The sequence below is a fragment of the Nyctereutes procyonoides genome, unplaced genomic scaffold (assembly GCF_905146905.1).
Source record: "Nyctereutes procyonoides isolate TBG_1078 unplaced genomic scaffold, NYPRO_anot_genome, whole genome shotgun sequence".
NCBI classification, from domain to species: Eukaryota; Metazoa; Chordata; class Mammalia; order Carnivora; family Canidae; genus Nyctereutes; species Nyctereutes procyonoides.
In genome coordinates, this window is record NW_026575144.1 from 10149254 (window position 1) to 10177093 (window position 27840).

Below are 27840 nucleotides of genomic sequence, written 5' to 3' on the forward strand. Positions count from 1 at the left end.
TGCAGATCTAATACAGTGAACAGGAACAGGTGCTCAAAAGCAATCTGGGCATCGCTGCACCATTTGGGACTCAATGCTGAGGTTCAGGGTGGGTAGTCAATCAGTTTATGCATAATGTTTAAAATTACACCATTTACACATGTATAGATCTCTGCACTCCTCCCATAGTTTGCTTCCCCCCCCCCCCAAATTGATGATTTGCACTTCAATGATGCCTTTCCTTTAAACATCTTAAATGCTTTACAATTTTAATCATGTTAAGTCTCCCCAGGCCTTGGCAGGTTGGCAGTGGATAGAGCTATAGAAGAGAAGAAGGGATTTCTGTTGCAGTGAGCCTGCCTCTGGGTAAAGTGTGGCCGGTTGAGGATGGAAAGGGAATGGTTTCCCAGTTTGTGAAGAATGATCTCTACCAAAAGAGAGCATGTCCAGCCTGAGATCCCTTGTCTGTGCTGCTCACATCCTCAGGAGGTAGGGGAGAGTGTTAGCTGAAGGACATGACCAAGGCCTGGGCATCCTGTTCACTTCCCATCCTTCCTTGATGAGTGGATGAACTGTTGCAGCCCTCGCTTTGGGGGTTCGAGGGTGGAGGGCTGGGGGGGCAGTATTCTTGTAGGAGGCATTTGCAGGGAGGAGGGAGTGGTGAGAGACCTCACTTGGTTGGAGTGTGGTGCGTGTATAGGGGAACAGTGGGTTATGAAATTGGAGAAGGAGGTGGGGACTGGGCCGAAGAGGGCTTCACATGCCAAGCTGACTCATTGATTCTCAGTTTGGTCTATCAGGGAAACAGTCATGTTTCTTGAGCTGGGTTATGGACATTCACAGGAAGAGGAATGGCATGAATCCATTTATTGGCACTGAGTGACGTTAGCTTGCTACCACCTACTGCTTAGTGACCTTTACTAATTCACTCTCTGACCCTCAGTTTTTCATCTTTACAGTGGCAATAATCGTTTTCACCTTATGGCAGCTAAATGCCATTAGTAGGTGTTGAGAAATAGTAGATGCTGAATAAATGGTTTTGGGGCTGGGGGTGGTGATAAAGAACAAGTAAAAAGCCACAATACTCCTTGAAAAAGCCGAATATTGAACCAGGAATCCGCAGTGTCTTCTTGCTCTCTGGAAAATCGTTGATGTTTTTATTTTTTCTTTAGCTTTCATCCATTCCTCTGAGATTGATTTGTTTGGTTTATTTGGGCTTGTTCTAAAGAACCTTGAATGACATTAAGGACTGCCTTTGGGGGACGCAGTCCGGACTCGCCAGCTCTCTCTTGCCTAGCTGCGGTATAGGAGTGGGGTCCCCACCTGTTGGCAGCCAGCAGGCAAGCTGGATGGAGGGCACATCTTTCTCTGGCGATTGTGTGAACAGAGTGTGTGATAAACGTGCCCTTCAGTGGAGACTTCCTGTGGCAAGGAAGCCAGCCTGCTCCATTCCCCACCTACGATCTGGGCTCCCCGCTGTCTCTGCAGCCTTGCTTCTCCTGGCGGGAGGGGAGCTATGACTGCTCTGGCTGAGTGGTTTGAGGTGGAACATGAAGCTGCCATGTGCTTTGATGGGTGTCAGTAGATACGTGAGTCTGTGGGTGTATGTGCAGGAGGGGACCCATACTACACCTCGCCACCTATAATCAGTTTGGAGTTTAAAGAAATTCCATTTGAAATGAGAGTTTGAAGCTGAGGCAGGGAGGGCAGCAGAGGGGGGAAAAACACTATCGCCAGAGAATCTGACAAATGGCACTGTAATATAAACTTTTCTCTAAAGAAAATCAAGTTTCCCTGTTCCCAAGTTATGTTGTGGCTGCCTCTGGGTGCTCAAACATAATGGAAACAGATTGTGACTGATAAACAGTGCCAAAGTAATGAGCGCTTCCCTTAACCCTCTAGCAAAAATGGAAAAGAAGTGGCTGTACCCAGTACAGAGTAGGGTCAGCTTGCTCAGGCTGTCAAACCTTGAGGTAGGGTTGAGGAGACCCAACTGGTAGAGGTTGTACGTGGCCTTCAGGCCCTCTGTAAATCTCTTCACCATACCTCCTCATGCGTGGTGGGTTTCCTATTTGGATCAGAGGAAGAGGTAATCAAGAGGTGGTCAGGAAAATGACTGGGCATGCACGCATTTATATCTCTATATGCATATAATATTTTGTTTCTGCCATTCATGTTTTTCAGATCTTTGGGGAGTGGGAAGTAAGTTTGGGAGGATGTCGATTTCAAAGCAGGCAATGCTATGCTGCCTACCTTCTAGCAAATCCGAGGCAGTTGGCTTAGTGGAAGGAGGAGGAGGTGGTGGTGGTGGTGGTGATGGTGATGAGGGTGAGGCTGAGACTGCCTGGGGCAGAGACACAGGCACACACAGGAGTTCACTTTGAGGTTCTGGCTGAGATCCCAGGAAGGACTCAGGGTATTCCTGGGGAAAAAAAAAGAAAATCTATGCAGCCTCCTAGCTGGCCCAGCAGAATTCGAGGGATGAGAAAAGTAGCCAAACCTGGCCAAATCCACTCCCTGCTTTTGTTCTTCTGCATTTCTCCTTGTGAATCCTCTTCTGGAAGGTTTGCATGGATGAGATGATGCTGAGACATATAAGCTGGGTGGATGTCCAAATGGAAACACACCCATACAGTGATGCCACACAGATTAAAATAGGGGGATACTTCCATACTGGTTGGTAAGTAAATGTCACTCCTAAGACTCTGAATGATTCCCAGCCCCTGGCTATCCTGGTCTCTTCCCTTGGGAATCCCTTCACCATGATCAGCAACCAAAGAATTGAAAGCTGCCACTGCAGGGGCCTTTTGTACCCTACCTCTGCGTCCACATCACGGTGATACTTAAACATGCTGAGTATCACTCATGTAAGTGTGCTGCTTGGATCCAAGGAATTGTTGGCCTGGTCTCACTTCTCTGACCTGAAGGGTCATCTTTCCCCTTGAGGGTGTGTTTGAGTCTCTGCTACTGGGGACCCTTGTTCCCCTCTTGTTGTCTTGGATCCTTGCCTCCAGACTGCCTTTTTGGTGAAGTTTTTGAAGGCAGACCTCCCGGTACTTCCACAAGCAAACCCACCTGAGAGGGTTTTAGGAAAGGCTGGGCCTGGTAAGGAATGTCCCTTCTTTGAGAGTTTAGATTGAATGTGTTGGAGGGAGTACTCCTGTGGACACTCATGCCTGCGTGTTGGAGGGAGCCCTCCTATGGACACTCATGCCCGCAGAGTGGAATCAGACTTTGTTTCTTAGCTGGTGTGAAGGTTCTCTAGCCTTCAGCCATGTGCTTGACCTTAAGGATTGGTTCCATGGCAGGAGGTACCAGGAGGACCTGTCTGGTTTACCTGTCTACTCAGGAGAGCCTCCTCCACCTTTCTCCTTTCTGATCATGGGACCATTTCTAGGAAATAAAAAACCAGACTCGGGGCACCTGGGTGGCTTCATGGTCGAGCATCTGCCGTTGGCTCAGGTCGTGATCCCGGGATCGAGTCCTGCATCGGGCTCCCTGTAGGGAGCCTACTTTTCCCTCTGCCAGTGTCTCTGCTTCTCTCTCTCTCTCTGTCTTTCATAAATAAATAAAATCTTAAAAAACAAAAACAAAAACCAGACTCAAGGAGCCAACAAGGCCTTCCCTGGTGGAGCACGTCACTCTCACCCTTGGTCCCTTGGCCTAGGCAGGTAGATCTCTGCTCCTGCCCTCACTCTGCCTCTTGGAGCATAGAGTGAGACACTTGGCATTTTTGCATTCCGTCATGTCCGGGATTACAGGCCTGGGAAACATGTCGTTTTATACACATTGGGTTTCTTAGCAGGCTGGAATGTAGAAGGCAGTGATTCACTGGGGCTGGGTCTGAGAAAACCAAAAACGGTCACATAGAATCTCACTCCCGGGCCTAAATTGAAACAGCTCTGCCAGGCTTTGGGAATTCTGTGCCGTGAGCCCCACGTGTTACAGGAGCTGGCTGTTGTGAAGCAGCGGCTAAGGGGTGGCTGTCTGGGGACGTGGAATGGGCCGGTCACTGTGGCTCACAGTGGGCATCAAAGCTGCCTTGGGCCGCCTGCCTGGGCAAACTCTCCTCTGTCTCCTCGGCCTCTGCCCTCCCCAGGGTCTCTCAGGCCCTGAGTGCTGGTTACCCGATCCTGCCGGGGTAGCTGTTTGTGGCCTGGGGATTCTTTGCGGGGAGGAATGGTCAGTCTAGCTGGGACGGAGTTACTGACTTTCCAGAGCCCCAAACTGGACACGTGTTTTGTCAGGGTCCTTGTGGGGCGTGATCACCCCCGATCAGGGTTGCTCGGGCTTGACCTGGTTGTTATTTGGAGACAGATAATCTTTGTTGTGTGGGGCTACACTGCGTATCATCGGGCGTTTAGTGGCTTCCGTGGCCTTGACCCCACATGTGACAACCAACAGAGTCTTGAGGCACTGCCAATTGTCACCTGGAGGACAGAGACATCCCTCATTGAGAGCCACTGCTGTGTCTATGTTAACTTTCATTTCTTTTCTCTCTGTGACTTTTATGGTTAGATCCTAGCAGGGCAGGATGGCCTCTTTGTGTGGTCAGGGGTGGAACCCCCGGGACAAGGGTTTTAATCTAATAAACACTTAGGCTGTTAGCACCCACTGTGTGCCAGGCCACGTCCTAACGCTGCTCTGTCAATATGAACTCAGCGACTCCTCCTGATAGCCCCTTCGGTTCTGTCATTTTACTGATGGAGCCTGAAGTATAGAGACGGGGAGTGACTTTCCCAAGGTGGCGGAGCTGGTGGGTGGTTGACCCAGAGTCGTCTGCTGGGAGGAATCTCCCGGGGCCTCGGGGGGTGGTGGGCTTTGTGGCAGCTCGGGGCCTGGAAGGTGTCTGGCGGCCAGCAGCATGGCATGTGGCTTGCTGTCGGGAGCCGGCCTTGCCGTGCTCTTGGCATGCCCTCATCCTGCTGCCCCTTGTCAGAGCATTCCTGGAAGGCATTTTGGAGCACTCATAGTAATGCTTTGATGGTAGTGTCAGTCTGTTTTGCCTTTTTCATTTTTTAACCTTTTGCGCTGTGAGAGGTTTTGTGTGTTCTCCATCCGCCATCTGCCTGTCCTGAAGACGACCGTCCCCAGCTGCCCCTCTGGCAGGAGCAGAAGTCAAAACAGGCTCTGGTCCCTTTCATTCATCCTTTCAATGAGTATTTCTTTAACACCTAGTGTGTGACAGGCACTATTTGGGTGCTTGGGAACGTGGCAGGACTACAACAGGCAGGATCCCTGTCCTCATGGAACTTTGATTTTAGTGGGGAGCTAGACGAAACCCGGGATAGGTAAGTAGCTGCTGCAGTGTGAAGAAAGGTGCCAAGTGCAGAGGGAGGGGATAGGAACCGAGTGGGGGTCCGGCTCACTGGAGAAGTGAGCTTTGAGCCAAAACTGGAAGCAGATGAATGTTTGGGACTCACTTCGCTTCACACGCAGCCAATGGTTTTAGCTGTGTCCTGTCTTCGTGATGCTGACTTTTGCCAAATAAATGAGCTAGTTTTTTACCTCTGTAGATTGATGCCTTTGGTTTGTCATAGGTGGGATTTCCTGTGTGGCGTGGGAACCTTGGGTCTTCTTGTTCCCATGGAGCCTTGGGCCACGTGTACCCATCCTAGGGAGAATGGTACGCCTGCTCCCATGCCCGTGTCCCACTTTGGACCTGGGGCTGCTTTATGTGCCTGCAGGTTAGTTTGCTCATCAACTCAGTAAAATGTGCCTTTGGAACAATCTCGTTGCTTGATTCCTGGGCTGATCTCTATGAGATGCTAAGTTGGACCTGGGAAGCATGCATTGTCCATTGTTGAGTACACTGTTAAATGGCATTGCACATTGATAGAATGCTTTCCACGCATGTTATCACTTAACAAGAAATCCTTGCGGTCCCTGCACACCTGTTCCAGCGCAGGATTTCCACTGTGATGTAATCTCTGGGAGTTGCTATGGGCGATGGGGCTTGTTGATTCCTGCAGGAAAACCAGCCTGTAGGAAACCAGAGGTCAGAAGCCTGCCTGATGCCCGGGCCTTGGAGAGGTTGTGCTTGGCAATGTGGCGTACGTTGATGCTCTGCAATCTGTAGTATTTGTGGGAAATAAAATGGACATGTAACTTCATTGCCTACAGCTGTTGTAGGGAGGTGGCATGGTAGGAAACTGCAGATTCTCCTGGTTCTCAAGTGAGAGCTTCCAGTTGCTTTTCAGAGAAAATGTTGGCATTTATGAGGGATCTTAGGTCCTTTATGGGGGTTATGCATGATGCCATCAATTGTTTCTGGATGAAACAACTGGAATATTTGCATGGCAGCAAAGGAAAGGTAGTTTTAAAGACTTTCAGACTTAAGAGCATTTGGGATGGTTTCTTTGACTCTGCTTCTTCAGAGGCCAGTGAAGGAGTGAACTAGAAGGATGACACACTTCAATGGAAGGGTCTAAGCTGAATCACCTGGGATTGCTGAGCAGTTGATGGAAATTAGAGGTCTGCATTTGGGAGATGCCCATAAACTAATACTCTGTTATCAGGCTGTGGCAAGTGGCGGTGCCTCTTGTGCATGGGGATGCCCAAGGCTGTCCTTGATGATGGGCCGATTGGCCAGCGTGGGAGGCTTCAGGTGTCATTATCTTGGCGCTTTCCACCTCAGGGGCTCTCCCACTGACCAAGATTTTGGGCTTTTGCTGTGACCTTCACGAGGCTCACCTTCTTTTCCTCTTTTCACCGTCCCTGCCCACTTCTGTTCCTTCCCTCTTCCCTTGTGTGGACAAGCTCACCTACTTGTTTTTCTTGCTCCTCACTTTTGATAATCTCTGATTTTCCCCTTCATATAGAATATACCTCTTTTGATCAAATCTAAGATGCCATTATTCATAAAACCACCACTTTATGTACCAGTAGGCAAGGAAAAAACACTGTTCATTGAACTGTGACACATGGCTTCTTTGTCAGTTAACATTTTTATTTGTCTACTTATTTAAAGAGCTCTTTTAGACTTAATTAGACATTGATTTTTCCATATATCACTCTTGTACGTAGATAAAAAGGAAAATACACATGAAGTGTAGGGGTAAGGTGTTCCTAAAACTTTTCCAGTGTCTAGTTTTTGACCCCAAGATATTTGTGCCAGTTTTCCTCAAAGTCTTCTGTGCCACCAAGACCTTTGGTGATGCAGCATTAAAAAAAATCAATGAAAGCGCTAAAAGCTCTTGGTTCTGGGCTTTTAATGTAGCTTGGCAGTTATGTAGAGTTAGCCAGTTTTTTACTCATTTGGGAATGTTTCCTGATTCCCCAATTCACCATCTACTTCTCCACTTGATTTGGTTTCTAAGGACTGTGAGAGCTTTATTGTTGTTTCTGGGATTTTCTTCCAGGCCGCTGACATGCATCGTGTAGACTTTGCTGCTAGTCTGTTGTATGTTTGACCATGTGCTGGTAATGACCTAATTCTCAGGATCCGTATAAACAGAAGTTTACTTCCATTTCTTTCTTTCTTTCTTTCTTTCTTTCTTTCTTTCTTTCTTTCTTTCTTTCTTTCTTTCTTTCTGAGAGGTGAACAGTGATGAGCACGAACCCACTCAAACACTTCGGAGCATTCTCTATTTACAAATTACCCTGTTGAATTCTGGGATCTGCAGAAGTGAGCAAGATACTCTGTCTTCCTTCATGGAGCTCAGGATCACTGAACAAACCAACTAGAGAAAGACCTAAAAAGAAAAAAAAACTAGAAGTCAAATAGGGACTGAATAGTAGATGAAATATAAAGCATCACTATTAATTTTATTAGTGGAGTCTTGGGGTTGTTTTTTGAAAATCCTAATGTTTTGTAAATCCAATCTTAAGTGTTTATGGATGCAATGATACCATGTCTGGAGGGAAAATTATGGGAGAATACGATAGGGCTATGTGTTATTGAATTTGGCTGATGGTTACCGGGGGTCCATCCTACTATTTTATTTTTGTGTACTTTTGAAAATTTCATTAATGTTTTTAAAAAGAAATTTACAGTTGTTCGTAGCTACAACTAGCAAACCGGGTGAAAACTAATATTTTTTGAAAAGTACCTTGAAGGCTTAGTGATAGAGTCAGTGGAAGGTTTCTGCTCTCAGTTTCCAGCATGTGCATCACAGGGAAGGTTCTACCAAGCAATGCCCCAACACCTGCTGAGTGTCTTACAGTTTGGTCGGATTCAGATACAGTCTGCCCAGAGACAGCACCAGGTCCCGCAGGGTAAAGGCTCAGTCCTATGAGATTCTCCTCCACTTCTGACGCCAGAGTTGCAGGCCCAGGTTGTCCCCTGTGCTTCTGACTGACTGGCTGTAAATCAGAGGTTACCATCACCCTTTTCTTGGGTTTAATTAGTTTGCTAGAGCAGCTCACAGAATTCAAGAAGCCTGTTTACTGACTAGATTACTGGTTTATTACAAAGAACATCAAAGGATATGAAGGAACAGCCAGAGGAAGAGATACGCAGGGCACAGTCCCAAACAAAGAAGCTTCTGTCCTTATGGAATTTGGGGCCTGGCATGGTGGCATAAGGAAGCATTCTGGTTCTCCAACCTGGAAGCTCTCCGTACCCCCTCCTTTAGGGTTTTTGTTACAAAGGCATGACTGATCAAATCGTTGGCCATTGGTAATTTATTCAGTCTTTTCCTCCTCAGCCACCCCCAGAAATCAGGGGATGGAAAGTTCCAGCCCTCTAGTCCTGTGGTTGGTTCCCCTGGAGCTTTTCAAAAATCACCTCATTAACATAACCCCAGTTGTGGGAGGGGGCTTGTTATAAATTAGGAGACACTTCTTTCACCTTTCTGGCTGTAAGGAGTTTTCAGGAACAGAGACGAGAGACTAAAGAATTATGAGAAAAGATGCTCCTTTTGTTCCCAGGAAATTCAAGGGTTTGGGGAATCATGAGCCAGGAACTGTGGATGAAATTTGTATTTCTTGTAAACCACAGTATCATAGTTAGCAAAGACGTAATCAGCCTTGTGTATCTTCTGTAATTTAGGAATGTCTAGTGGTGATTCTTCCAAAGGATGCTTCAGGGTTGCCTAAGATCTTGGAATTGTCACCCGTATAACAAGGAAAATATTCTTATGTTTGATACCATTTCTTTTATGAAAATTATTTAGGCCCTCTTGGGTGGCTCAGTCGGTTAAGTGTCTGCGTTCAGCTCAGGCAGGTCCTGATGTCTTGGGATCAAGCCCATGTTGTCTGGCTCCTTGCTCAGTGGGGAGTCTGCTTCTCCCTCTGTCTCTGCCCTTCCCCTATTCATGCTTGCTTGTGTTCTCTCTCTCTCAGATAAATAAAATCTTTAAAAAAAATTATTTAAACTCCTAGGAGATGGCTAATTTTGGTGATCATTTTGATGGTAGAGTGTCAGTTTAGGGTGTTCTGTGAGTTTGCTTACACCTAACCAGCCTGCTCAGTGGCCCAGAGACCCTGTCACCCACCTGAGTTTGGTGGGTTATTATATTATGTTGACTCCATCCTTCTCATTTGACAGGTGTGAGTGGGCAGACAGCACGTTTCTATGTTTAGTCCTTCTGCCAGCTTTTCCACTCATCCTGGGCAGTTTGCTTGTTGCAATAAACAGTCCATTAGTGGGAGCTGTGGATGATTTGGGAAGCCAGGGTGGGAGACCTTTAATAAATACACATTATTCCCTTTTGTTTCTCCAGCAGGATATTATTGCTAACACCTCATATTTTACATCAGATTTGTAAATGAGCGACTTGTGACAAATGAATGGTAATGCATGTTTTCTGGAAGGTATAATTCTATAATTCCTAGTACTTCAAATTTGTATCAGCCTTGTCACAGAGATGCCCGAAACAGTTTTAGAGACAGTGCTCATTTCTTTCATTTCTCTGTGCCCAGAAGAACATCAGGAGCTAGTTTTCTTCCCGCACTCACGCATGTGGTTTTCCGCGGGCCCCAAGGTGGTGAACTTGTCCCCCAGGTCACATGGTAGCAGTGTCGTGGCTGGAATTGTCACGGTCCCCCAGCTAAGATACGGCTTTGGAGAAAGTCAGCTGTGGCTGTCCTGGTCTTAGAGCTGCAGTCAGGGACAAGTCACAAACAGGCTTCTTGTGTATGAACGCAGAGCTACAGCTGCAGGCCTGGAAGGTGCTAATTTCTGGGGCTGGGGATCATCTCGGTAACCTTTTTCAGTGAGAGCTGCTGGTGTGTGGGAGCTGGCAGTGAGCTGGGAGGGGGAGCGGCCTGGGTTCTTAGGAGATCAGAGTGCCAGCCTGAGGGTGGGTGTACAGGCCTCAGAGACGGTGGGGCCTCCTGTGGAGCATCCCCGCGTGAGGGCCGCGGAGGCTCGTCTCCTGGTCACATTGCACTGGCCCCAGAATGGGATTTCTGACGATGCCATCGGTCTAGTTTTTCACGCAAGCACTAGAAAGCGCTGGTGTCCTAACCACCTGTGTCATAGGTATCTTGAAGCAGAGCTCTCCTCAGGACTGTGAGACGTTATTTTAGGTTTCAGCAGAGGGTAGGAGGCCTCTGTGCAGGGCTAGAGTGGGTTCAGGGTCTGAGCTGCCCATAGAGTGGAGTCTTGGTGACCCAGGTTCTGTGTGTGATGAGGGATGACTTCTGGGCACCGGTAGCTCAGCCTGCTTGGTGTCCGGAGGGGTACTGAGTGTCTGGAGGAGGACTGAGTCTCGGGGGGGGGGGGTTGCCAGGACAGCTAAGTAAATCCATGTTGGAGCCTCGGGAAATGGTCTTGCGGAGCCCAGAGAGATTGCGCAGAGAAGTTTTCTGTGGGCAGTTGGCTCTGGGGCGACACGCCTGAGGGGACATGTGGCACGGCGGCCTTAGGCCTGGGTTGGATGTCTGGCTTTTCCAGTTAGCTGTGGAAACTCAGGCAAGTTACCTAACTCCTCTGTTCCTCCGTTCCCTCATTTATGTAGCTCATCGGATTGTTCAGTGAAGAATAAGTCCGAATGGGGCCTGGAACTTACGTGCTAAGTGCCCCTAGCTGCTGGTGCTGACACAAACTCTTGGGCTGGTAGGGTGGCAGGTGCTGGCACCCTGAGTTGGCTGGGGCTGTCCGCCGTGGCTGGCTTTCACCAGCCTGGGGCTTCTGTGCCCACTGGAGCTGGCCTCCCTCTGCCGTGGTTAAGCAGAAGAGCCTCCTTTCCCAGAGAGCCCCTCCACCTCCACGGGCCTGGCCTGGAACCATTGCCGTGGAAGGAGGGTGAGGCCGGGAGGGATTCCCACAGATCTTGCTCCTTCTCCAGCGTGGAGGCTGAGCCCGGGGCGGCGGGGTGAGCGGGGCAAGGGCCCCGGGCAGCCAGGGCGGCCAGTGCGGGCTCTGGGGGCCGCGGCAGGCCCCTTCTCCCGCACGTGGTTACCAAGAGCTTATTTCCCACTTTTACCCCTTAATCTCTTATCTTTGCAAATTACACCAGGATGTGGTTTTTTAACTCTGTGACTGTATAATTAATTTTTTAACTCTAATTGGCAATTGGTTCGTTCAATATCTTGAGCTGTTATTATCCGAATGCAACGTGTTATTTGAAAACTTTTCCACAAGGTTTTAATTAGTAAACGTTCTTTTAGTTTCATTAGTTCAGTTTCTGACTTGCTTTTGAAACTGTAGGTGAGTGACAAGTGGAAGACAAATTAATAATCGTGGCAATGAAACGAAGTCCCCCACCCCGGGAGGGCCCAGGACTAGTTCTGTCAATTAGCACGGTGTTCGTGTGGTTTCTCTGATGCCTCTAATTAAGACAATTTATGACTAGATTGTAGATTAATAGATACACTGTGTGATGATTTTAAGAAGTATGATCTATACAAAATTCCGGATGTTTGGTTATGATAACTCAAAGATCCTGGCTCTGGCGGCAGGCCCACATTCAGATGCTGCTGGTATTCTGATTGGCCTCCATTTCCTCATCCATAAAAAGGGTTTTTGGAAATTCCTGAGCTGCTGGTGTGGTGCTGACCAGTTTAGCGAGGGCCTACTTTTATTTTTCCTGGCACGTGTGCTCACCCTCCTTTCTTGCAGATGCTCCTTGGTGCCGGCTCTGGGCTTCTCCCATAGATGAGGGGGCTTGCTTGGAAGGAGACACCCTAGTGGGTGGTGATGTCATGGTATGACTCACTGGACTAGAAATGACATCAGGTGCAGAACCCCCGATGGTGGAAACTTTCCCTCCCTTTGTGGTCTGGCTCCCTTTCTTGGGCCCCACGAAATCGCGTGGATCTAGGGAGGGCCCCGTTTATAATGGAAGCTGTGGTGCTGAGCGAAGCTAGAAGTGTCACATTTGGGTGACATTTTTAAGGTTCCGTGATTGGTCAAAGTGCTGTGTGGATCCCAGGGGCATGAGAACAAAGCAGACCTAATGGATTAATGGCCTGAGGGAGTGAGCTGATGGGATGGCAATTTCATGGGTGTCTGACTTTAAGTCCTGCCTTCCCAGTCCACCGCGTTCAGGCTGGTCAGCTCGGGGCCTCTGGAGCTGGCGCACCCTTGGAGATCCACCCGTGCTCTGTCGGCCCCCGAGGTGGGCTCTCCTCGTCCCTCCCCCTGAGGGCTGAGCTGGGGGAGAGTCTGGTTTAGGGACCTTCCAAAGGGTCTGCAGTACTTACTTGTTTCAAGAAGGGAGTGTCGAGCTGTGAGAAGGCAAGTCCTGGCTCTGGAGGTCCGCACACAGAGAAATAGGGAACCAGCCCTTGCCCAGCGTGACGCTCAGGAAGGCCTGTGCATGGAACATACCCATTTAAGTGCTAATTAGGCAGCTGGGATGATGGAGCCTGGGAGCCAGGCTAAGAGATGACCTTTAAAGGTTGTCTGCAGCCCTCTGATACAGCACATTGAGATGTTTCAAGATATAGAATTCCCGTTCTAAGGCGTTGCTCTTTCCCTTAAAGAGGCTGTCTGGGCTGTTAAATGGTGCCCAGGGAGTTTAGGAGATGGACAACATTCAGCATTTAGTTTCTTGTGGGGGGTAATGGGGGGGGGAACGGGACACACTGTGTTTGTGCTCCGTGTCTCTGGAATGATTCGGACCAACATTACCTGTGTGTGTATGAAGTGTTGAGGATCCCCCTGGGCATTTCTTAGGCCTTCCCCCAAGAAGGAGCCCCACTGCCCTGTCCTCTGATCTGTGTGCAAGTAGAGGGAAGTGGTGCCCAGGACAAAGGAGGAAAGAGACTGGATCGGGTGTTGGTCTGAGCTCTTCTCACCAGCCCCGAACGCTGGGCTGTGTGCCCTTGGGGGAGAAGGTCTGCAGCCCCAGAATCCTGCTAGTCCAGCAGATAGCAAGGCTATCTGGGTCCAAGGCTGTCCAGTCTCCCTGGGTCCTTAACTGTGTGCTGGTATTGACACCCAGGACCTCCCCAGCCTGCTGAGCCATGCCATATAATATTTGAATGCCTGCATCCTACAGGTTGTGAGCGTCTTGAGGGCTGGCACGTGCTTAGCTACTCCCCTTCCCTGCCCTCCTCCCTCCTAGGGAGATGCATTAACAACCATGGTGTGTTGACACTGAGGGAGGCTTTGGGGAATGAGGGCCCTGTGGGCTTGGGAATCTGCATTCTGGGAGAGGTGCAGGTTGAAGGCCACCAAAATGGTACTGGATAGCCCTATATGGCGCTCCAAGGGGACTCACATAACCAGCAGAGAGGACTGAAGGGGGGACATTTGGAGAAGAACTGATGACTGGAAGGATCCAGCCATGAGGACATGGTGGAAGGGATGGAGAGGAATCATGTGCAAAGGTCCTGAGGCCAATTTGGTGTGATTGGGCAATTAAAAGCAAAAAGAAGGCTGGTGAATGGAAGCACAGTGGGCAAGGGAGGCATCAGGTCGGTAAGCACTTAGGAATTTATTCGTGTGTGTCATTGGGTTCCCTGAGTATGCACCCAACACACAGTTGGTGCTCTGTGACCATTGGTCAGTGAGATGAGTCTCAGACTGCTGGGGTCACTGTGATGAGAATGGCTGCAAGCCCAGACTCTGTGGAGGGTCTGCTGCTTGGTAAACATGCCATGCTATTACAGCACATGCTGGCCCCTGCCCCCACCCTCCCCTGGGCTTTTTCCCTGCCTGGTGACCCAGCCTTCTGTTACAAGTCATTTGCCCCTTTATGCACTGTCTCTGGTCTGTAGCAGTTGTGGTCTGGCAGACATGGTCAAGGTGGGGAGTCACCATCCTTTCTGGGTGTGAATCTGGCTTTTCCTCAAGTGCAGTGCATCCTAGAGCGTTTTTTCCTCCAGAAATGCTGCATTGCTCTTGCAGCCAAACAGGCCCCAGCTGTATCTGTGTGCTATTAAATCACTGGGCCTTAATCAGTGGGGGTGCCGCTTTACCTCGTCTGAGGAGCGCACGGAGACCACGCCAGGATGCTGAAGGAGAGGAGAGAGAGATAATGAACAATACAATTATCAATTGTTTTTAAACCCTCTTAGTTCCTTCTAGCTGTATTTAGCAAAGTTTTTCCATTGTGAACTCTCCTTCCACCAATTCATCAAATCATAAAACTGCTCTGCACATGGATGGTAATCTGGAGGCAGTCACCTAGGTTAAAATAGTCTCTGGGTGGACACGCTGATAGGCTAGGGATTAGGCATCCATTGTTCTCTTATTCATTACATTCCTGAGTTTTGGGAGCTACCTCTGACTTCTTATTTTAATGCTCTGTGCCTTCGATGGCCACTTATAAAATAAAACTGTGTCTAAATAAATAAAATAAATAAAACTGTTGATAATACTACTGACTTCTGGTATAGAGGATGGGAGGTTTAGGGCATCGGACAGATAGGGTGGAGGTGGATGTGTGTTGTGAAATGTGGGGGCCACTGAGTCGGCACACGGCCTGGTCACACTTCAGTCAGTGCCCCTGAGGTCGTCGGACACTGCTTGCCAAAGGGGCAGACTCTTCTGGAGCATTTGTTGGGATGCCTGGAGCAATTTGTGAAGTGTATGGAGCCAACCCACCAAGGTAAGGGAGGAATGCGGGTGCCACGGGAAGTGTGCTGAGCCACAGGGTAGAGTTCTGTCAGCCTTTGTGCAATGTAGAGACCCAACAACAGGATTTTACTCCAGGACTTGGCATGCTTAGGAACCGAGAAAATTCTGTCCTCCATTATTTGCAGTGTTTGGAGGTACGGAATAATGAGACCCTGGGGGATGGCATCTGGAGTCATTTGAGCAAGAATTTTGAATGTGTAGTGATAATTAATGATACCTGCGCATCTCTCTGCCCTGTGCCGAGGAGTGGTTAATTCACTTTTAAACAACTGGTGGGTGAATGGGGTGTGGATGGCTGGAATATTGCCCATGTCAAGGGAAGAGGGCGAATGGGGGGGGGAGCAAGCCTGGAGGGAGACTGTCCTGCAGCACAGCTGGCTCCCCTTTGGAGGTTGGAGCTTCCTGTCTCTGACCTATTTGGGGTGTGCTCCTTGCCTGGGGAGGAAAACAGCTGCAAAGTGAGTTCTTTGTGTGCCAAGGGCATTGATTTCCCTCTTTGCTCCTTATTCCTCCTCCTCAATTACAACCCCTTCCGCCCGCCCGTCCACCACCCAGGACATAATTTCTGTAGAAATGAGGATCCAATTGCAGACTGAATCTCCTGCATGGGAGCCCTAGGTAACTTATGAAGGTTAATAACTTATGATTAATAACATGGATTTAGGGCACAGCACTTTCTCCCCAGCTGAGTGTTGGCCATGCTGCTTGTGCTTTTGGGGAACCCTGAGAGTGTGTATGGAGAGGTGGTGTGGGCAGCTTTGGGCTTTGGAATCATCATCTGGGTCCAGTCTAAGCCCTTCTTTCTGCTGTCTGTCCCTGGGCAGGCACCTTCCTTAAGTCTCTGTCACCTCCCCCTGTAAGATGGAAATAACAAGCCCTCTTTTGTTCCAAGGATTAAGTGAGATGTCTGTCAAGCACTTAGTATAAACCTGTGCCCCAGCATGTAGGTAGAAAGTGCTCAATATAGTGTGTGTTGTTAGCTCTCAGTCATTTTCTGTCTGCAGCTACAGACACATGTACTCATACACTTGTGTATACACACACATGCAGCCACACACTCCCACAACTTTGCTTCTTCCTGGCTGAAAAGGTGTGTATGTCATTTCATTAGAAATGTAAGGTTACTTTGCGTAGGTTGCGTACTTTTTGTCTACTACAGAGAGAAACGTACTTTGCCAGGGAAGGTGGAAATGAAGATCCTGGTTTGAAGCTGGCTTCTGTCCCCTTCTTTCACGTGGCAGGCTCCAAGCAAGCATCTGGCACAGCCCTTTCAAAACCTGTACACAGTGTCCCCGGAGAGGAGGGGACGTGGCCTGTTAGGACATGCATAGTGTCCGTATTTTAAGAGCTGCCTCATCTGAGGACCAGTACTAATTAGTAATTTCACTAAGGCAATATATGTGGAGTGAAGGAATTTATCCATTGATTGCACTTGATTTGCTGGCTTGAAATGAAATTTCGAGGACTGCAGTAGCCTTGGACTCTGTTGTCTTCTTGTTTCTCCCCACCCCCCCTTGCTTTTCCCCTGTGTCTTTTAATTGGTTTTCCTTGCAGCTTATTACATCTTTCATACCAGCCCACCCTGCAAACTGTTGTCCAGTGTTTCTCAATCTGGCCACACAGAGGAACACCTGGGGGGATTTAAAAGTACAGGCACCCAGTCACTACCCCAGACCAATTAAATTGGAATGTTGGGCCATAGGGCTGAAGAATGTTTTAGAAGAAGCTCCCCACTCTTGATTCGCATGCAGTCAGGTTTGGAAACAGTGGTCAGGAAGGTTAATTACTGAGAGTTTCCATCTTTGGCCATAATTGCTAAACATCATGGAGTCCTTGCATATATGTTTGGTCAGTTTTGTGGACTTTGAATTGGGTCTTCTCTGTGGGTGCTTGATTTAGAGTTGAATATTGACGAGCATATAATGGATTGCCCATTGGATTACTGAATGAGGCTCTTAGTTATAACTAGTTATTCTGGAATCTCCAAGAAGCTTGCTGTTTACAATAGAAAATAATGATCAGGGATCCCTGGGTGGCGCAGCAGTTTAGCGCCTGCCTTTGGCCCAGGGCACGATCCTGGAGACCCGGGATCGAATCCCATGTCGGGCTCCCGGTGCATGGAGCCTGCTTCTCCCTCTGCCTATGTCTCTGCCTCTCTCTCTCTCTCTCTCTGTGTGACTATCATAAATAAATAAAAAATTAAAAAAAAAAAGAAAATGATCAAAAGATACCAAAGTGACAGTTTAGAGCTTAAAGAAAATGTAACTTTTCTTATAGGCTCTGGACTGAGTGATACAGGGAGTAGGGTATTCGGTCATTGAGCAATCATGGGTTTTATTTTTGTGTATTTTTTTATTCTGGATTTGGTGGTTTTTGTTGTGTTTATGGGTTTTTGTTTTTTTTTTGTTTTGAGGAGGGAGGTTTGACCCCATAATGTTGAGTGTCAGTGACCATGTGGTTGTAAATCTCCAGAAAAAATTATTCTAGACAACCTGTTATGGATCATGTACCCGCTGATTGGGAGTGTTGGGAACTTTTACATGATTAGAGGACACTGACATTTGTCGTTAGGCTGCCTGTTAGCCACTTATCTTCTGGGGGGATATAAACAAAGCTGTCTGTCCCAGTCTGACCTGGAATTGGTGAGTGCTACTAAGCACTCTGCACAGTAGCCCGGCTGCTTCCCCTCCACAGTCTCACACATGCCCATTTGAACTGAAGGTAGAGGACCTTCCAGGAGCACTTCTGTCCTTGTCTCCCTATTGTTATCAACTCAGGATGATTTACTTTGTGTGTGTTGAGAAGCCGAGTTGGGAGGGAAGGGGAGGAGGTCCCCGTGGTTCTGAGGTTTCTGAAATCTATGAACATCGGCCGATTTCTCTGTTGAAGGATAAACTGGCTAGAATTTAGGAATGCCATGAATGGGTTTATCCACGGGGAGGTTGAAGTTTTGCATCTGTTTTCTTTATTCTGCACAGGTGTGTGTGTGTGTGTGTGTGTGTGTGTGTAACAAATTTGTAGAAACAGTTGAGACTTCAGTTATTGTCTTTAGAATACCTGATAAATTTCCCAATGTGTAAATCACATGTGGTCAAACACACAGTTAAAATAACAGAGGCCACCAAGCTGTGTCAGAGCTTTGAGAGAGGAATTGCCACAGGTCTGGGGTCTCACTCTGGGTTTTACAGGTTTGAAACTGAATTTGATTAGTTCACCTTGGAATTTATCAATCAAAGATTGGGGTTTCCATGAATCAGGGTTGTAAAATTTTGGTAAATAAGATTGACAGTTTATTAACTGATGATGAGAACCATGCTGTTGTAAGAAGGCTCCTAGGGGCTCGTGTAATCAGGAAACCACAACACTGCTGAGGGAGCAGCTATGTTTTCTGTAGGCTTATTTCCCTCTGCCTATGAAGCTTGATGAATTGGCCTTCACCATTCTGGGGATATTTCTGTATATAGAATCAATACCCTCTTCCTAAGGTGGCAGTGGAGACTAATTTTTCACAAAAACCCAGTGTACAATTTATGAACGTATTATCTCAGCCCCAAATCCTTCCAGACTCTGCTCTGTGATACCCAAGCTAGTACTCTGCATGCCAGCTCATTTCTGCTCTTGCCAGCAGCTCCCTGGCAGGCCAGGTGTGGGTAGGGGGCAGTCAAAGGACCAGCAAAGGACTTAGTCCTTCCCCTAGGCTTCCTCTTCCCATGAGCAGTCCCTCAGGGACACTTGTCCACTTCACCTGCAGCAGCTGAATCTAGCTTTCAAACTGCCTCATGGCCTCTGCCCTGTCATCAGTGCTCTGGGCATCAGGGCCTCCTCTCTGAGTTTGTAAGGGTCAGTCCTTCCAGCTTCTCCCCTTCGTCCCCCCAGTCCTGGGGGCGCTGGCCGGTTCTGCAGTTGCTACAGCCCTGATACCTCAGTTACCTAGTTAACAACTTTACACCTAGTTAACAATTCCTGTTAAAGCTACCCTCTGTTTAAAAAGCTCATGTGGCATCTGAATTCTAATTGGATCCTGACTGATACATCTGACTTTCTTGCCAACATTCTTTAGTATTCAGCCAGCAGAACTATTTCCTGAGACATATTGTACTTAATTAGATTACGGTTTATGTTACGTTCCATAGATTTTTTGCTCAAGTCATTCTGATGAGATTTTGTTTTTGATTCCTCTATGAGATTTGAGACATACTCTTTTCTCATCAGCTACACTTCTAAGTCATCAGCTAGAGTGAGCTATTTCCTGGAAAGATCACCCCAGATGGCTAATGCCATTCATTCTCTTGGTTCTTTTTGGCTTTATTTTCAGAGGGTGACATTTTCCAACCTTATCACTAAATTCTATGCCCCTTATGTGATAACTCTGAAATTTCCTTCAACTATCTAGATCATGGCTGTTGTGTATTTAAGCTGTGTACACTCCAAAAAAGATTTGAGGCAGCACATAAGAAAAAATGTGTATATTGTATATAAACACAGACTCATTAAAACAAGAGCTTAAAAATCTAGGGCCCAATAATTTGCAGCGGTGGGGAGAAAGAGGGGAAGAAAACCGAAGTGCTAGGAGAATTGAAGAATGAAGGAGAATGAACATGAAGCATCTCTGTGGGGCCAGATACTGGGTAAGTGTTGCCCATCTGTGTTGAGTTTAACCCCCAACATAATCCTGCCTGGTGGGTATTATTATCCCCATATGTAGAGCATGAGCCTGAGACCCAAAGAGTTAACAGAATAGCTCAGTGCCCACGAGCTTTTTAACAAGTCCGCTGATACTGGACCAAGGGAAGTTCCGTCAGTTGTGCATAAGTTGGATCTTGGTAGCCAAAGGAAACATGTTGAGTTACATCGTCCTCGTTTTCTAACAGAATGAAGCACTTCCTCATGAGAGACAAACATCTCGTAGCCTTTACACTTGATGAGAATACTGGACTTTAAAGATCACTGCACATCATAATAGATGGTGTCAGTTGGACAAAAAAAATATCAAAAACTAAATGCAGAGAGGTGCATGTGGCCATTTATTTAAGTCAATGCCCAAAGCTGAAGCAAGGATATGGAGTCCATGTTTGTGAGAGAGAATGATTGCTTCTAAGGCCCACCTTCTGCGGCCCTGACGGCTCATGGGTGAGACCCAGGGGTCTGTGGGCCACGTGCCTCATCCTGCTCACTTAACCCCTGAGAGGCACATGAGGCAGTTGCCAAGAGGGCAGGCTTTTGATAAGTGGGTTTGAATCCACCCTCTACCATTTATTGGCTGTGTAAACTCGGGCTGTGTAAGCTCCTCAATCTGTCATAGCCTTAGTTTTGTCACTCAGAAGGTGTGTGTGTGTGGGGTAATTATAATGTTACTGTTCTTTTGATTTAAATCTGCACATTTTCCCAGAACATCTGATGTTAAAAGGAATATATGTAGTAGAAGTAAAAACTATCAAATAGGAAATAGAACTAAACAATTTGAGGAAAGGAGCTAAAGAGCCAGGTGCGTGGGAACTAACCTCGAGTACTGTTCTGTGTACAGGTCTGTGGGGGGCTGATACCCTCTTTATAGACGAAACAGCTTCACACGTGGAACCTAGCCTGTGTTAGGTGTGCTCCTAACTCCCATTGGGGTGGCAAGGATTAAAGCGATGTGGAGAAAGCTTTCAGCACAGGGCTTGAGTCACATATGGTTCCGGTTCCTGGTTTCTGGGTTTTCACTGTGATTAAAAACTGGCCCCTCTGCCCGAGGTGTTCTGACTCCCAGATTTTTGTTATCTGTCTCTGATTGAACAGGGTGAGAGAGAAAAAGCGATCAGCGCGAGCTGGGGACCCAGAACCTGGCTCTTCTATGTATCCAGCCTGCAGAGAACTGGTATGGAATGTGTCAGTGGTCAGCAGACCCGTGGGGCTGCGTCTGTGCATTCTGTGGCTTGGACAGACTTTGGTGTGGCCCCTCCAGCGGGAAATAAAAACAGTGACCCCAAGAACTGATTGTGTCCCATGGACTCTTTTGAGCACTTGGTAATGTGTTACTTCATCTAATCCTTATAAAAACGGCATGAGGCAGTTTTATCATCTCCTCTGTGGACAGACTGCCAGATAAAGAGGGGTTAAAAGAGTTACCTTAGGTGTTGGATTTGACACCTGCTCTTGCTGGCCCCTTAGGCTGGACCTGCCCTTAACCATCACACTCCACTGCTGTCTCCACGTGATGGGTTCCAGTGCACACTTCTCAGAACAAAACCAAGTAGTCTGGCTTCAGAGGAGATGGTGACTCCGGTGTCCTATTGTGAGAGGAGGTCTGCAGCGACGTCCTGGCAGGTTCTCCTCCCTGTTTGCTCTGCATGCCCCTGCTCCAAGTGCTGAATTCACCTGGCTGGAGTCTGGGCCAGTCTGGTGGCTTACATGACCAGTGGACTGCCAAAGGGGGGACACTGAGCTCTGTAGGCCCAGCCTTCAGAGGTTGGGCAGTCTCTGCCTTTCTCTCCTGGAGCTGGGCTACTGTGCTGTGAGAAGTCCCGGCCCCTCTTGCTGGTGAGAGAAGCCTAGGGGAGTTTCCCTGGGGGATAGAACACTCCATTGTGGTGGTGGCATGGAGAACCACGGGCCTGTGCCTCTGGTAAGAGAGGCCTGCCCCCTTTATGCCCAGTGACACTGGTGGGCCATCAGGACTGCCCAGGCAGGGAGATCCCTGGGTAGCTCAGAGGTTTAGTGCCTGCCTTTGGCCCAGGACATGATCCTGGAGTCCGGGGATCGAGTCCCCACATCAGGCTCCCTGCATGGAGCCTGTTTCTCCTTCTGCCTGTGTCTCTGCCTCTCTCTCTCTCTCTCTCTCTCTCTCTCGAATAAATAAATAAATAAATAAAATCTTAAAAAAAAAAAAAAAGGACTGCCCAGGCAGCCCAAAGTGCCCTGAGATCTGATAAATCATTGTCGTCCAGGCCACTGCTTTTGCAGAGGGCTTCTCTGTGGGAGTGTGCCTGGAGTTCCTGAGGCTGGGGAGCAGGAGGGAGTGGGCTCTGCCCTAGGTCTGAAGACAGTTGCCCTCACAATTCTTCTCACTGATCCTGGCTGGCTTCAGCTGGGTTTGCTTTCAGAAAACCTACAAATCAGCTTGCATTTGTGCTGTCTTCTCATTCTAGGACCTGTCAGTGTGGCTTGCACCAGGATAGAAAATATTACCTTTTCAGATTTTAAGTAGTGAAACCGAACATATTAAATACGTACTTATCTGTGATAATTATGAAGAAGAATTTCTTACCAATGCAGCTTAGTTATTTGCTGAAGTGATTTGGTGATTAGGGGCAATGCTAGCTGCTGGTCATTGAGGGGGCTGGGAGGCTGACCCGAGGCCCCACAGCAGCCTCTCCCGCCTCCCCTCCAGGACCTCTTTAATGCTTCTGCATTCGATTCTCATCTTACTTGAGAGATTTCTGTTATCCATCAAGCAGAGTCTTTCTTAATTCATAAGTAATTCAGTTTTCCAGCCTCTTCTGTATAATCCTTAGCAGCCTGGGGTGCAGGTGGGGAGGTGCTGTCCACGTTGGGTTTCCTTAATGGCCCTTCATGTATTTCTTCTCAAGGGAAGAATCGGTGTGATCCGAGTTATATACAGGCTTAGAATCAGTGGGACCTGGAAGCTGCAAGTGTTTAATTCACTCTGAGGTCCTCCAGCTCAGGCTCCTTATTCAGCGAAGACTTCCCCTTCAGCAACAGATGGTAAATAGATTCTGCAGGATGAGTAATTCCTTCATTTCTGTCTGAATGGTTTGTTTAGAAGCAAACAAAATGATTCCCTCTTCCTATTAAATTTGTTGTGAGAACATCAGGATCATACTAAGTTAGTGTCCAGAGCTACGTCTATAGGGAGGGGATAGAGATTTCACAGTTCAGACTCAGGGTCATGGGGGACACCGATAACGTTCCTCACCAGACTCTTGAATTTAATGAACTATTTATCCAAATTGTTAAACTGCTAGGTACTTTGCTCAGGAGATACAATTTTTATCATGTTGAGATTACTATGTTTCAGCAAACCAACTACTTTTTTTTCCCCATCATAACCATATTTACAGGTGGCTATTCAGTGGCATTAAGTATGTTCACATTGTCGTGTGTGCATCACCACCATTGAGCTCCAGAACTCTTCCGTCTTCTAAAACGGAAACTCTGTCTCCATTCAACACTAACTGCCAGTTTCCCCTTCCCTAGCCCCTGGTCACCACTATTCTTCTTTTGTCTCTGTCAACTTGACTCCTCTAGGGACCTCTTATGAGCAGAATTGTGGAATATTTGTCTTTTTGTGATTGCTTATTTCACTTAGCAATATGTCTGCAAGGTCCATCCACACTGTAGCAGGAGACAGAATTCCCTTCCTTTGTGAGGCTAGGTAACATTCCGTTGTACGGACGTAGGCCACGTTTCGTTTATCAGTTCATCTGTCAGTGGACACCTGGGTGGCTTTCACCTCTTGGCTGTTGTAAATAACATCGTCCCTTACATTTTAGTTTTAAGAATGAAACAATTATCTATTTTTGATATTAGAAAGTTTGAAATACCTTTTTTTTTTTTTTTTGAGAGAGAGAGAGAGAGAATGCCTGTCTGTGACACAAGTGGGGAGGGGGCAGAGGAGAGGAGAATCACAAGCAGACTTCCCATTGAGTGTGGAGTCCCAGGCAGGCCTTGGATTCAACAACTCTGAGATCATGATCTGAGCTGAAATCATGAGTTGGACAGACGCTTAACTGACCAAGCCACTCATGCGCCATGAAATCTCTTTTAATAGTAGAGAATTATGGTAACGTACCAAATAATATGTTGTATCATACTTAACTGGTTGGCAGTTTAGGGTGGACATGTGTAACTGACTCTTTAGGTTGGCCCCTATAAAATAGATAATACTGCTAATTCTGCCTTGGTTTCAGAGATCAAAGATAAGTTAATATGTATGAGTGCCCCTTGTAAAAAAAAAAAGTATATAAATGCTAGTAATTAATAACCAGGATAAATTCTGAATTTCCTTGTTTGCCTTCTGGGTAAGTACACATTTATAACCATGTTTTTCTAGAAACTTCAGACACTTTACACTCACTCTTTTTAGCACAGACTTGGACTATAAGGTGTTATTGGTGGGATTATGAGGTTTTGAAGGCATATCTAAATATTATGCAGGTTCTCTAGAGTTAGTGTGGCAGGATGTCCTGTACCCCTGTAGAAGAATGCCGGAGTTTTCTCTTCTTTCCTGTTGTTCTGCTTGGCTGTATCTGTTCGTATGAGGTCTGATGGCCATAATGTAGGATAGTATACGTTTTAGACTGTATGCACATGATTTTTTTTCTTTCCTTCTCTCTCTCTCTCTCTCTCTCTCTCTCTCTCTCTTTTGGCTCAGTGTAGATATTTATTGACAGATGTTGAGTGCAAAATAGTAACAAATCCAGCATGATGAAAAAGGAGATGAGGCATGGCTCCTCTTAACCTTGAGGGCCCTGGAATCAGGCAGGGGTGCCAGAGTATTTAACTTGACTGTGGCTACTTTGGGCCCAATGTCCTCCAAAGAATGAGCTCCCAGGCAGGAGGGCTCCTCACAACACAGGTGAAGGGAGCAGCACTCCAGAGGTGGCAGGGGCTATGTCCTACCCTAGGCTGCTTGGCTTCTGCCCACCACACACCTTGACAGCTCAGCTTAGGGTAGGGGTGTTAGAGGACTGGACTAAACCTGCCTCCTCCAAACTTGTGTGTCTACCTTACTCCTCAGTTTCTTTCCTCCCAGTGATTATCCAGGTTGGTCCACTAGGCCGTGTTGGTAGCCCACCCCAAAGTGAGAACTTTTCAGATTATATCATATTTTAGCCATTGTGTGGGCCGCAGGCTCTTGGAGGCTGCTAGGATCCCTGAGGGCTGGCCATAGCCAAAACACCCTCTCTAGGACACAGAAATTAATCCAGGAGGATACGCATCAAAGCTACCACCCAGATGTCTTGTGGATTTGCCATGTCCCCTTCCTGGATGTATTTATTGATCATATGCCAGGGACTGCCCAAGATGTGGCAGGAGATATGAGGGACTTCAGTCCTAGATGAATCTGGGAAATTCTAACTGGTAGAAATTCTAACTGGTATGGTGTTACAGACCCAATCATCTGTTGAGTTTTGATGTTCTTTTTTTTTTTTTAAAGATTTTATTTATTCATGATAGTCACAGAGAGAGAGAGAGAGAGGCAGAGACACAGGCAGAGGGATAATCAGGCTCCATGCACCGGGAGCCCGACGTGGGATTCGATTCCGGGTCTCCAGGATCGTGCCCCGGGCCAAAGGCAGGCACCAAACCGCTGCGCCACCCAGGGATCCCGAGTTTTGATGTTCTTGATCACGCAAAATCACATATGTGAAAGGAGAATCTGAGCTTCAGCAGTGCCATTTAACCATAGACTTTTAATTGCCTTCTCAGCAGAGGTGGCCTTCCATACCCTCCTGTATCATACTGGCCATCTTTGATGGTGGCATTTCTACAAGCAACTCACCATGTGGTTTGTTGGGCTTGCTTGTGGACTTGGAGCAGTCTCAGTGCCCCCTGGCCCTGGTTTGTTTTCTTTACTGGCACCAATTTTATCCATTTTGCTAATTGGCTGTCATGTATACAGCCTATTCTACACCCCTATGATAGCGATTCCAGGGTTCCCTGAGCCCCAGGCTGGGGTGCATGGCAGGAGCACATCACATCAGACGTCTTGGGAGTCTGGGACAGTAAACAGAGTTAATATGCTTCTTTGTTGCAAGTTTTTTGAAAGCATTAATCTACTAGTGCATTTCCGAATCTGCAGCAAGTCCATATAGCTCTATAGCTCTCACCAGAATGGCTTGTTTCCCCTTGTTAGAGCTCTTCACATGTCCCATGCTGTGATACCCAGGAGACGCCAGCAGGGAAACCCCGGGGATGGCATATGTTACACCATTGTGGCCACAGCCATTGCAAGTCTTTTGGCAACTGCCCCTGCCCTCAGAGGGTTCACTGTGGACAGCTTAATGGTATTTTGGCCTTTGTTCCTGGAAGGAGACTTTTTCTTCCCCCATGTTCTGAGGCTGCCAGGCAGGAGTTCCTGGAGTCTCCCTCCATCTGGCGCTGCAGATGGCTTTGTAGACCCAAGCAAGAGGGCTCCATCCTTTCTTTGGGCCTGATGCTTGCAAGGAGGCCAGTTGCTCCCATCACTCTCAGCTTCTTTCCATTCTAGGGTTATGAGACACCTGGCTCTAAGGAATTGCTTCATCCATGGCTTGATGTCCCAGATGCTGCATATGTGAATATTTAGTTAATAGCATTTATTTCCTGTCCACTAGGACCCAGGTGCCTTAAGGGCAGGGCCCATGGTTTATCCCAGCTTCTCATGCAGTCTGTGGTGAAGAATTGAAGTTCAAAATGGTTTTTGCTCAATGAGCGACTGGAAAATGAAGGGTCAGGTTCTGAAAGTAGTTTTAACGTGCTACAATTCCAGGCAATGTGCCCCATTATTCTGCTTCAGTTTTCTAAGTTCTAAGGTGTAGCTAATATTCCTCAAGTGGCTCCAAAGAACATTGGAGAAACTTCCTTGGTTCTCCACCTACTGTGTGCCTGCTACCGTGCAGAACTGGGCCATCCAGGGTTTGTGGTCAACTTAGCAAATCCTGTGAGGTGTAGGTATTACTCCCCTCATTCTGCAATGAGCAACCACAGAGCTGAATAGCTCACTCATGGTCACAATGCTCTTAAGTTAGACAAGTGTAACTAACATGTAGGGCTGCCTCCCTGCAGAATCTCTGTGTGTGTGTGCGTGTGCCTGCATATTTGTGTACACAGAAATATATATATGGCCTCTTCTCTGGCTGCAACCATGGAGGGTGCAGAAGAGAAGAAAAAGAAGGTTCCTGCTTTGCCAGAAACCCATAAGAAAAAGCAAAGGAATTTTGCAGAGTTGAAGATCAAGTGTCTGAGAAAAAAGTTTGCCCAAAAGATGCTTCGAAAAGGCAAGGAGGAAGCTTATCTATGAAAAAGCTGAGCATTACCACAAGGAATATAGGCAGATGTACAGAACTGAGGTTTGAATGGTGGGGCTGGTAAGAAAAGCTGGCAATTTCCATGTGCCTGCAGAACCCAGGTTGGCATTTGTCATCAGGATCAGAGGCTTCAATGGTGTGAGCCCACAGGTTCTAAAAGTGTTACAGCTTCTTTGCTTTCACCAGATCTTTAATGGCACCTTGGTTAGGCTCAGCAAGGCTTCAGTTAACATGCTAAGGATTGTGGAACTATATATAGCATGGGGGGACCCAAACCTGAAGTCGGTGACTGAATTGATCTACGAGCGTGGTTATGGCAAGATTAACAAGAAGTGAATTACCATGGCAGAGAACACATTGGTTGCCTGATCTCTGGTAGATATGGCATCATCAGCATGGAGGGTCTGACTCATGAGATCTGTATGGTTGGAAAATGTTTCAAAGAAGCAAACAACTTTTTATGGCCCTTCAAATGTTCTTCTCCATTGGGGGGAATGAAAAAAAAGGCCACCCATTTTGTAGAAGGTGGAGATGCTGGCAACAGGGAAGATCAGATCAATAGGCTAATGAACTCAAGTATCTACCATGATTATTTTTATAATCTGGTCAGTTAATAAATGGCTACTTTCAAATGGGGAAAAAAAGTATACACACATACTTATGTATGTGTGTACATATTTAGAAGATGGAGAAATACATATATATGTGCATGATGTATACACGCACACCCCTGGTGTAGGACACATTTAGGAGGTGTACGTGTGGGAAATATGCACACACACACACACACACACACACACACAATGTACCATTGACCCTTGAACAACACGGTTTTAGCTGTGCAGGCCCACTTATACACAGACCTTTTCTAATAGG

General features: G+C 47.3%; 1 protein-coding gene and 1 pseudogene across 1 annotated transcript in view; both read left to right on the forward strand.

Annotated features, from left to right (window-relative positions):
- GALNT2 (polypeptide N-acetylgalactosaminyltransferase 2) overlaps nt 1-27840 on the forward strand; it is a 188090-nt gene that overhangs the window by 3174 nt on the left and 157076 nt on the right. The window lies entirely within an intron of this gene.
- Nucleotides 26802-27578, forward strand: LOC129499230 (60S ribosomal protein L7-like; annotated as a pseudogene).